The sequence below is a fragment of the Phlebotomus papatasi genome, chromosome 2, assembly GCF_024763615.1.
Source record: "Phlebotomus papatasi isolate M1 chromosome 2, Ppap_2.1, whole genome shotgun sequence".
Lineage (NCBI taxonomy): Eukaryota > Metazoa > Arthropoda > Insecta > Diptera > Psychodidae > Phlebotomus > Phlebotomus papatasi.
Genome location: NC_077223.1, coordinates 73,318,780 through 73,331,197, shown reverse-complemented (window position 1 = coordinate 73,331,197; position 12,418 = coordinate 73,318,780). Strand labels below are relative to the sequence as shown.

The 12,418-nt window shown below is 32.6% G+C and overlaps 1 long non-coding RNA gene across 1 annotated transcript; it reads right to left on the bottom strand.

Annotated features, from left to right (window-relative positions):
- Positions 1-6,975: 6,975 nt before the first annotated feature.
- On the bottom strand, positions 6,976-12,278 carry LOC129804385 (uncharacterized). Its single transcript, XR_008751975.1, has 3 exons — positions 11,970-12,278; positions 9,365-9,679; positions 6,976-9,299 (listed from the first exon to the last, which is right to left on the bottom strand). It is a non-coding gene; the product is annotated as an uncharacterized LOC129804385 (long non-coding RNA).
- Positions 12,279-12,418: the final 140 nt, after the last annotated feature.

Genomic DNA, 12,418 nt, shown 5'->3' with positions numbered 1-12,418 from the left:
TCTTTCAACTTAATGGACATTTCCTTTAATTCGGAATAAAAGAAGTCTTCAAACTTTAAAATAAAATTATGTTTTATATATTACGGGACAACATAATAATAATTTTCAGTTATTATTTTTCGAGGTGCTCGTCACCTTTCAGATTAAAAAATCTAAAGAAAATTTGACATTACTGACATTGAGTTTTCCACCTAAACATAGAGAAAATTTTAGGAAAATAATTTGAAAAACACGATATTTTTTAAACCTATAAAAATTTGACGTTATAAAGCTTTAGTAATTCAATGCCCCAATTAAAATTTCGTCTAATTTATGGAACGAAAGAAGATAATGCATTACATATATGATAATCTTGTACTCTAGCCCATTCATTATTAATTCGAGTCTTGTTATTCTCAAGCTAATCAAAAGTTCAAGGTATATCAGAGCATTAAACCTGATATTGGACATAAGGTAGTTCAACTGTTGTTTCATAATTTTTACATTAGTAAATACCAATGCTTCATAAAATAATAAAATTCGATTATAATTGAAGACGTGGTTTTGATTGCAACGATTAATTTGATGTATGATATTTCAGCGTGAATACAGTTATATTCTGAATCTCCTGGAAAAGATTTTCAGGTGCACGGTGCACCCGGTATATCTAGTCTAGATATTAAGTATTTATAGAACTAAATTTTTTTCCTTGTAATTAGAACTCTAATCTACCATCAGAATATTGAATTAAATTAAAGATTGATTAATTACTTTTCCGTCAAATATTAAAGGTGAATCATTTTGCAGAATTATAAACTAACCTTGTAGCACTGAATTCTTCAGTTAATGGATAATTTTTCTGAGTGTTTTCTGCACTTTTCAGATTCATTCGAACTTTTTTTGGTACAATGAAAACGTCTTTTTTCACTGAAAGATTATCTGTCGCCCATTTAAATAGCGACTTACAGATGTAATTGCACAAAATGTATGCGTGAGACATATAAAAGAGCTTTTTATTTTCTGTTCAAGAACGGGTTTGATAGAGCACGAGAATTTTTACAGAACAAACAAGGAATAAAAATTATATTATATATTTTATTTATTTATATTTTAGTCTTTATACTTTTTTGTGTTATTCTTCGAGACAAGTAAATGTACTTGAAATTTTCGTTCGTGTAGAACTGGATCTCGGGATTTAGTGACAAGTGTGTCTTCCCATATAATTGCCTTTTTGAGAAATTAACTCATACACCTTCTGACGACAGTGGCGATAAAGGCATAAAGCAAGACAGATGAGTAGCAATAATTCATAAAATTTATTAAGTTAACACTTACACGCTCCATAAGCAGAGATGGTTAGTGTTTTGATTGTGGAGATGATGCTACTTTTTACTTTTTTCGCAATAAAACTCACTCAAATTATGACACTGGCCATGAAATGAAGAAATAAACAACGCTTTATGCTTTATCGTGAGAAAAAAAAAACATGTAACACACCCTAAAATTCGCAAAACATGTTTCATTTTAGGTGCAAATTAATCCACAATCAGCATTTTAAGGGTTACGAGCATAAGCGCATAACGCATGGTTTTCAAAATTTAAGAGTCAATGGGTCTTTGTTCACTTATCTGGTTAAGAGATTAGTCTGGAATTTGGTGTTCTATTAAGTTTAATTGGAGAAAATAGAATACGGTATTTAATGTCCTGATGCATTTTTTCAAATTCAATTTCAAATTTTTATCCTAATTCTTTCAAATTTTATTTCAAATTTTGTCCTAATTTTATTTATTTTATTTATTTATTTATTTATTTATACATACATTTGACTTTTGAGACACAAATCTCTTGAAAGCAAAGAGTGGTAGTTTAAGAAAAAGAGAGTAACAATAAGCGTCCACCGCCGTCTTAGCGTTGGTGACCAACCTCCAGAGCAAAACGGTGGAAAAGCTCTTTCACAGGTTGTGTAAGCCAGGAGCAACACATTAAGTGTGCAGGGTACGCGTTACAATAATTGCGCATTTGAAAAGAGAAAAGAAAGAAAACAACAAAAAAAAGTTCAAGACGTTAAAAAGGCTCGAATAAGCCGCTGCCTCTTCTCTCTGGGTAACTCATTCCAAAGAGTCACTCCCAAGACAAAGAGTGAGCTGTGAAGCACGCGACTCCCCGACCTTGGCACGACGAGACAAGAAGACCTAGTGGACGAGCCAGGCTGCAGAAGCTCCGACAAATAGTCAGGCTGACGAGATTTTAGCACGCGGCACAAGAATTCGACTGCCCGTGACTGCAGGAAGTGCGGAAGGGTTTGTCCAAGGACTTGCTCACAGTAGCGGGAAACATGGTCATAAGGACGAAGTGAGAAAATGAATCTGACACAATTGTTAAATGTGACAGACAAGCGATGCAGAGATGCTTTGTCGCAAGAGAAAAAGAGCTCAGCACCATAGGAAAAGAGGGGAAGGAGCAGGGCACGGACAAGTAGAAGTCGAACAGCCTGAGGGATAAAGCATTGATGTCTTCTAAACGTGTAAAGGGAGAAGTTCACTCTCTTACTTATGTAAGAGACATGATCGTCCCAAGCTAAAAAGTCGTTGAAAATAACTCCAAGATTCTTAGCTTTTTGGACGTAGGGAATAATCTCACCATTGAGATTAAGAGGGATGGGAGAAGGACGGGATTTCCCATTAGAAATGACTAATGCCTGTGACTTTTTCGGATTGAGCAGCAACTCATTAGCATTGGACCAACGTGAAACCACATCAAGAAGAGAGTTAGCCTTAAGAAAACAGGCGTCCGGTGCATTGTAATTGCCAAAGCAGTACAATTGCAAGTCGTCTGCATAAAAGTGATAATGACTGCCACTGAGACTGCTAGCGAGATCATTAATGTATAAGGAGAAGAATAAAGGTCCAAGAATAGATCCCTGCCCGATTCCTTTCGTAAGAGGCAAAGATGGTGAGGTTATGTCACCCAATTTCACAGATTGCGTTCTGCCAACAAGATAGGATCGAATTAACTTCAGACTAGAATTAGAAAAATAGAAAAAATGCTGCAATTTATGAAGAAGGAGATCGTGATTGATACTGTCGAAAGCCTTAGAGAAATCAAGCAGTATTAGTATTAGCAGTATTAGCAGTATTATTTAAATTTCAAAATTAGTACTCATTCTCTTATTTCTTTCAAGAAGTTGTTTAGAAATGTAAAGCAAGCTATGTTGGGTCTAACTTAAAAAAAAACACCAATCAATTAAATTTTTATTTTTAGAATTTTATCATAAATTAACTTTAACAAAAGTTTTAGAACTGTATCACTAAATAACAAAATTAGGCACTATGTATATTATGAACCTAACCCAAGAAGTAAAATAGCTGCCCTTTAGAATTAAAGAATATTCTAAAACCAACCATACCACAATGATTAAGAAAAGGCCGGGTTAATTAATTACCTTAATTACCATCCCAAGTAGCAAAAACTACACAGTAAAAAGTTGTGTGAGAAATAAAGTTGTGTATTTGAAAAGTTGTGTAAATTCACAAGGTTGTAAATTGTAAAATTACTATCATAGTGGTGGTACGATACTAACATAATGCTAGTAAAATTATGTATTGTGTAAGGAAATTTGTGTACAGTACTGTCTCTCTATATGCACACTCTCTATATGCACAGCTTTTGTGTCGGTTGCATTCAAAATCAATTTGTTTACATTTTGGAAAAGTAATAAAGAAAATTATTTTCTTTGTAACTAGTTTTTCTTGTTTTTAATTTTCTTAATTTTATTTTTTCTGTCTCATATTATATTTAAAATAACACGGGAAATTCTAGAACAATAAAAAAATGATAATTTATTAAAAAAAAAGAAAAAAACCGTTGAGAATTTCAAAAAAAGTTGTGCATATTCAGAGAGAGAACTGTCAAAAAAAGTACCCAAACTGTGCATATAGAGACAGCACTGTATTGGAAAATTTGTGTGAGAACTGCCAAAATTCCATTGTTTACTATTGCAATTTTTCTAAGATTTCAGATAGATTTTGCATTTTTAACTGCCTAATTGTCTTCTGGAATCATTCATTGGATTCTTAAAATGTGCCTCAGTCGTGAAAAATGAGGAATAATTATGTAATAACAGAAAACAGAGGAAGCATCATGTAAATTAGAAAAATTGACGATGCAACTCTTGGCCATTTGCTGAAGAGAAGTAAGCAAGTCGGTAGCGCAGGCAGAAAACACGAGACCATCAACGCAAAGATTATGGGTTCAAGTCTCAGACTCTCTCTTATTTTTTTTTCCTTTTTTTATTCTTTTTTTCTTTTTTTTCTTACACAGTAAAAAATTGTGTGAGAAATAAAGTTGTGTATGGGAAAAATTGTGTAAATTCACAAGCATTATGGTTGTAAATTGTAAAATTACTATCATAGTGGTGGTACGATACTAACATAACGCTAGTAAAATTATGTATTGTGTAAGGAAATTTGTGTATGGGAAAATTTGTGTGAGAACTGTCAAAATTTCATTGTTTACTATTGCAATTTTTCTAAGATTTCCGACAGATTTTGCATTTTTAACTGCCTAATTGTCTTCTGGAATCATTCATTGGATTCTTAAAATGTGCCTCAGTCGTGAAAAATGAGGAATAATTATGTAATAACAGAAAACAGAGGAAGCATCATGTAAATTAGAAAAATTGACGATGCAACTCTTGGCCATTTGCTGAAGAGAAGTAAACAAGTTGGTAGCGCAGGCAGAAAACACGAGACCATCAACGCAAAGATTATGGATTCAAGTCTCAGACACTCTCTTATTTTTTTTCCTTTTTTTATTCTTTTTTTCTTTTTTTTTCTTAGTTTAATACCGAGACATATCACAGATAATACAAATAAACCGAACAAAATTGCTCTACAATCAAAATTATAGACAGGAAGCCATTTTATAAAATTGAAAATACACAACTTTGCCAATACACAACATTTCCAGTACACAAAATTTACAACCATAGCACTCGTGCAAAAATTACCAATCGTAGTGGTTGTAAATTTTTTTACTGTGTAGTTCTCATGACGTAAATTTTAGTAAGTCTTGTGTTAGTCATGCTTGTGTTAGTTGCTCTAAAATGCGTAAAAAAAAACAAGGAATAAACACAATCGAAGAGGAAATACCCAACTAGCATTTTCTTATTGACAATTTTTATTTGTAGTCAAAGTTGTGTATTTGAAGTATATATACTAAAATTTGCTAAAACTCTTAGTTTTATTGCAATTCTTCAACATTGAGAGTTTTTTTTAATGAGATGCATTACGATTCTGAGCATGTCAATTTAATATGGGTTATATAGATGAATTTCGTCGGATTTCAAATTGTTTCACGTCCGAATTTCTCGGTAACTCAGAAAACAGTTCGCCCAAAATCCCCAATTGAGGGGAGTCTCACAGTATTTTATTTTGATGTACTCAGCTCTTTGATATCCGAATAATTGCAGACAAAATTACATTTAAACATTTTGATAAAGAAGTAGGTCTCTGTTTACGTTTAATTTTTGTATCATTATTACGTATCAATTCTATTAAGAAACTTTCATAAAATAAACAGCTAAAATAACCTTTTAATTCAACCGTTTGAATGTTTGACAGCTATCACCCAGGTATCGAAAGCTGTCATAATTAATAGTCATCGTAATGTCGACACTTTAACATAAAACTTACCTTCATTTTGATTGTTGTCACAATATTAGTGAAATTGTAGTTATTCTACAGTGAATTTTAAGTCATAATTCTATAAATAGAGTTTAGAATTCAATTAAAATATTTTCTAAAAATTAATTAAAATTAATATATTTTCTACATAGCAGAAACGTTGTATTAAAGATAATCAAACAACGTCTTAATCATATAACCTCGTGCTCCTGCAGTCTACAGCTTCAGTGCCATTTGGGCTAAGTTTTTTTATTTAAATTATTCTCAGTTACGCTTTATTAATCTTTCAAGAAGGTTTGTGAAATAAAGAAGCTGTTTAATTGCAATTCTATCACATATATACGTTGATGCCCTTGCTTAATTTAAGCTTCAATATTTAATTAAAGGTACTTTGTATAGTTTACTAAAATATAAACCGAAGACCTTAAATTTACTTCAGTTCTCTTATAAGTAACTGACCTATAAAAGGCTTAAATCCAAAGTTTTAATATAAAATGCTTTTAGAAGTCTCTAAGTAAGTCCCTTCAATGCATGATATTCCTTTTAATGGCAAATCAAAATATTCGAGAAAGATACATCAATTACGAGCACTTTACCGATTTTTTTCCGATTAAGTCCTATGTAGCTGGGTTGGAAATTTCAAGATTTTTCGAAAAAAAAATCAAAATTTAAACAAATCGGTTGAAAAATAGGCCCTCCAATGTGATTTAACTTTGATCTTAGAAAATTCGATAACGTGCCTATGGACGTAACATTCATCTTGGCTACCTCCAAAACACATTTTAAAATGAAAAAAATCTAGGAGCTATTTTCAAAATATATTAAAAACATGATTTTGAAAAAAAAAGGAGGAGGAGAGTGGAAAAGGAAAAATCGTCTGAAGATAATGTTCATTTATGGAGGGTCACCGAAGACCGGAAGTCGATATCTATTACTGTTTATGCTCCAGGCCGGAGGCAAATTGAAAAAAGTGGATTATATAACTGCTTTCTCTTTGAGTTTTAACAGTAAAATCAAGCCCCTGGTAAGTGGCCGGTGGAGTTCAAGCCACTTTCTCATACTTCCACTTAAATTTGTGTAAGATTTTTTATTATTTCGTATTATAAGATAGGATACTGTATTGAGGAATAGAAATATTAGATTTCTTGTTAAATACATTTTCCTTCAGAGCACTATGATCTGAGTCCGAGATCAATTTATGAGTTGGCTTAAAATTATCTCCGTGTAGGAAAGTCAACTTGCCAGTGTCTTGAGCACCCCCCCGAGACTTAGAAGTTTCAGTGTGAGTTCTTCTTTAATCTTATTTCAAATATTTTCGTTATTTTTTAAGTACCTGTAAGGTACCCCCTTATTCATCAGAGATGGCGCTTTAACAGAGTTGTAATTAGGGGTAAAATATTTTTGTATTTAATTTTACTTAATTTTTTTTACTCAGTGTTTTTAGTTTATTAGAATTATGTTAGAATATAACCTAAAATGACTCCATTTTGCTAGGAATATTTTCCCACTTTCTTTGTTTCGTTTAGGATTATTAACCCTCTAACAGTGTTATCTTTAATATGCGAAAAAAAGTTGTAAGGAAATGTTTTCTAGGATATTTATGAGCCAATAAAGTAAAAAAAATCATCCATTCTTTATTATCTCTTTTAGTTTAGACGCTAGGTGAGAAAATATTTTAAAAAAAATGAAACTTTTTGCTTTTAAAATTCACATTTTTACTTTTTTCAAAATTTTTCAAATAAAATATACAATGTAGAATGACATATCTTTAACTCTTTCGTCTCCTTCGGGACTATGGGTACCCATGGAAGCAACAATTTTTTTAGACTATCTAGAATCGATAAAAATCTGATTCTTCTGGATAATTACAAACTATAAAGATGTCCAAATCTAGGATATTTTTTGCAGGATCCTAATTAACTCCTGAGCTTAGATATTTTTGGTCAAAAATCGTGAATTTTCGATTTTCTGCTTCCTTGCAGATATTGTGACTTTTTTGATATTTCTAGACCAGAATAAGGAAAAACCTCTCGGGGCCAATAAGTATGATAACTAGCAATTACAGATTGCATAAATTCGAAAAATATTTCTTTCTTAAATTTTCAAAAAACTTGTTCAAACTTTATGGGTACTCTCGTCCACAAAACTCTAGAGGTCAAATGTAAGGTTATCCCGCCAATGCCTGCCATTTGCTTTTTGACACCAACCTTTTATCAAAATTCCAAGCGGGAACTACTTTTTTGCCAATATGGCTGATAATTTTGACATTTGGCAGCGAGGCAGATTGCTTTCGGGGAAGTTTCTCCTATTCTTCCGGATTTTGGTGAATTCTGTTTGTCCAAGAAGTGTTTTTTTGGCTCTTGAGAAAGCTTAATATGTCTACAATAACTTCGTGTTGAAGGAAATGTGTTTTAAAGTGTTATTATGTGAAATATTTTGAGGAATCTGTTGGCAAGCAGAAACTTGGTGTCTTCTTGACCACTTCCTGGACATCCCACAAGATACTGGTCAATAATTCTTCTTGTTTTAGTGATCAACATTGTAAAGGAGTCATTTAACACGCAAAAACAATTCACAAAATTGATATTATTGGCTTTTGGAAAATTGAAGTTTGTCTCCTTTTCGCTCTTTTGGGGACGAGAGTACCCATGAGTTTTCCAATTTCCCAGAGGCGGACAAAATTCTTTCTCTACAAAAGTATCATATTTGATCACTAAGACTTACAATAAAGTGAGTTTTACTGAAATTCGTTCGCTGGATATGTTGTGGTTCGGAAAGAGTTAAGTAAAAAATAAATTTATTTTACTCAGATAACTTTAAACCGGTATTTTTCTTGGAATTAGAAATGAGTTTGTTCTGTACAAATATTTTTTGTTGCTTTTCTCTGACGTGTCACACAAAACTGGGGATAGCAACTAAACGAAGTCAAAATGAGATCAAACTTTCAAAAGATGTTAGTATACCGAGGACATTATAGCACTTTTAAATAAATTGTAATCGCAGTAAATGTGATTTTTGTGAAGATCGTCTCGAGAGGTTTTACCAGTTAGAGGGTTAAAGTGGCGATAAATTATTATGGAACGCATATGAAATTACAAAAATAGGGCATTGCTTTTTAACCAAAGTTTAAATATCAGCATGAAGTGTTACGTTTACTGTAATGCTAACGAAGTACAAAATCAGTGATATTATAATCGATAGATAGAATCATAGTTTGTTTGTTTATCAAAATACTTACATTTACCCAGAAGTTTTGTCAAATTGCAAAAACCTAGGCGAATCTGAAGCACGAATCATTATGTGGATCCAGCATGACACAGAATTTAAATATTTTGTCAAAAACTTGAAAATTAGGTTTGAGTAGGGTATAAAAGAGACTTTCTAATAGACAGTAAATTTATTTTAAAAATAGATTTTAATAAATACATTGCTTTTTATAATTATTCTGAACAATTGAATGCCTTTCAAGCTTAAGTCCATCTAATAGAATTTGTTTCTATAACACAAATCAGCAAAACACAAATGATATATTCATATGCCTTTTACCAGGATCTCTTATACCGTATGATATTGCATACAATCCATTCTGATGGTCTGTTACCACTTGAAATAAAAAGATGCTGTTCATCGTGACATCTGAGGAAAGAAACGATCACACTTAATTAGTGGTGCGTATTGCTTTCCATCAAAAGATGTGGTACCAATGTATTGTAGTAGGACTGTTGAGCCTAGAGGAGTTGGGGAGAAAGCCCGTCTCGACAAAGACTCTTCTAAGCCAACAGTACCAATCATTGTCCAGTTGGGGTGTAACTTTGAGAGGTGTTGTAACCACAGCTAACTTCAAGTGACGATATCGCTCAGTCGGTCTTCACCAGTGAAGTGGGGAGGACGCCAGATTCGTGGCTCTTTTTGAATGGGCAATGGGGGTTCACTTCCGGAGATTAGCGATGAAGGGTACTCTAGCATGTTCTGGTGTGGACCCGTAGCAATTTTTGCTGCGGTTTCATACCTGGAAACTTAAGATTGTTTACAATAATTTTCCAATCAGTATCCAAAAATAATGAATTATCCAATTTTCAATTTATTTTTTTTTTAAATTCAAGTCAATTTAATTTCATCTCATTTCGTCTTTTTACTACCCTTCCCATGCGTCCATCGCCGTCTTAGCGTTTATTCCAGCTTCCAGGACTAAACAACAATGTCATTGTTAAAGCTGCATTGGAAATAAGCCAGACATAATTGAGAGAGAAGAAAAACCACTTCCAAGCCAAATGCTTTTTAGAAAAGTGGCAAAGTTTCCAATGCTGAAAAGCTCGAACTTGTGACTAAGATTCTAATTCCTCAAAAGTACTTTGAGATCATTTACCAGTTTACAACCAACCGATTTATTATGCACCTAGAGTCGCCCAAAAAAAAATTACAGAGACACAATACAATTTCGAATAAAATTGTATTATTGGTTATTGGTGGGTATTGGTTATTATTGAGTTATTGGTTCATAACCGGTTTACGTACTACCGATATGTAACCAATTGATACCGGTTTTTTTTGTCAGAAATTGAAAGACTTTCAACGAGCCCTCACATGAACCCCTTTGGTTGGGAAATATGCTCTCTGGAGCCATTTAGACCTTTGATCTTGGAAATCGTCTGAAAAAATGGCCCGCGGGACAGGTTTTTACTTTTCTCTCTGTGGAGTTCGAAAAAGGTGTGTCTAATTGAGGTTCTTAACAATCTCACCTACTATTTCTATATTCGGGAATTCTTAAAAGAGACAAAGCAATCATGTTGAGTGGATAGTTTTCGGAAACAAACCTAAATATATATTGTATGAATTTGAGAAGATTATGGAGTAAAAATTATATCTTCTGTGACGATTGATAGTAATTATTTAAAAAAGCAGGACCGAAAATTTTAACGCTTGTACTTCGAGGGCTTCACTTTAGAGTCACTTTCCTAAATAATATCTTCTGGCCAGACGTCGAGGCTGCATATAGCTTTATTTTTGTTCAAAAGTGAAGCTGAGAGCTTCAGGCGACTTGCTTACACTTCTCGCATCTGAGATCTAAGAGAAAATTTTCAAAAAAAAAAAATCAAAAACTTGTAAAAATCCGGCCTTTTTCTTTATAGTTTCTTTAACCCGAATTGTTTTTATTTCTTGTAATAAAAAATAGGTGTGATTAGAAGGAATCACACCTATTACTAAATATATATTTAGAAATTTACCACTTTAAATGAATGGATATATAAAAAAGTACTCAAACGGTCTATTTTTGACAAATATCAATAACATTGATTTTTAAGAAATAAATTTCAGTAAAAGCGAAATGTTTCTAAAAACTTACTTATCTCACAAAAGAATTAGCAGTCTTGTTTTAAAACTAAAACTCTTCGTTATATATAAACTTAAAGATGAGATCCTGATTGAGAGGGCTCAAAAATCGATATTTTATTGGCCTTACTGATAATAGTTTCCTTTAGAATTGTACATCACAAATTTTAAAGTAATATCTATATATTTTTTCAAAATTACGCTTCTGAGAAACTCAGTATGGCCCTAGAAAAGCTCAAAAGAAAAAAAAAACTAATTGATCGATCGAGTTGCTTACAAAACCATTTGAAATACTATAAAAACTCTTCAGTGAATGTGAACTAAAAACATTTAGAAAAAATGTTTTTGTCGATCGATGTTTTTTGTTATATATGAAAAACTAAAAAATTTAATTTTGAGTTAATTAATTTGATCCACATTGAGGCGAATTAATATTATTTAATTTTTTTAATATCTTAGTCCAGTAGTTTTTCTCTAATCACTAAAAACAACACTTTAATTATTTGTGAAGCAGATTTCTGTAAATGATTTTTAATCTTGCTCTTCTAATATTTTGAATGTTACAAACTCACGTATAAGGTTTATGAATAAATTTGTAATTTAAGTGGCAAAAGAAAAAAAATTGATTAACGAGGGTTTGAATTGAATTGCTTGCCCCCCCCCACGCTCCCGACTAAATCGAAGTTACACGTAAGCTGAATAGAAACAAATGAAGAATGTCACAAAATGAATTAAGGAAAGTTTATCACTATTAAAAAATACAACAGACTTCTTGCGACCCCTAATTCGTCTCTGGGCACAAAAAACTTTTTGCCGATTTCGCAAAATTTGACCAAGTTTCCCATGTTCTCTCTCACTATATTTTTTGTGTACATTTACAATTCTTATACCAATAAAAGCCCTATTTATCTGACGTATTATGAGCCAAATCATTAGGGTAAGCACGTATTAATAAAAAACATATTGGCACAATACCTGTGGAATGACACCTCCAGAGAATTTCGCTGGTCGCCGTTGATGCAATTTTTCACAAATACACCTATTTTTTCTCACTTTGCAGCACAAAGAAATATATTCAAGAGTTTTTACACACCTTTTCACTGGGTTTTACGGGACTTTCTTCAATATTTTCCCGATTTTTCCACAAGAACTGCGCAAGTTAATTCGAGGAAATTGCTTCGCGTGGGAACTGTCAGAAGAGGTTTTGATTGTTTTTCCGCCAGATTCGCTAGTAGTTCGCTACTAGTTCTTCGCGCAACCGCTCGCGCCGCCCTCACGCTCGATTTTTGAATTCTCTATAGAGAATTTGCTAAAATAACGACATTGACAGGGGGGTGGTCTTGAGTAAAGTGAATGAGCAGCGAAATGAAGATTAAGATATTATTCTACAACGTGTCACTTGGACATTTTTCTAGGCAGGCAGT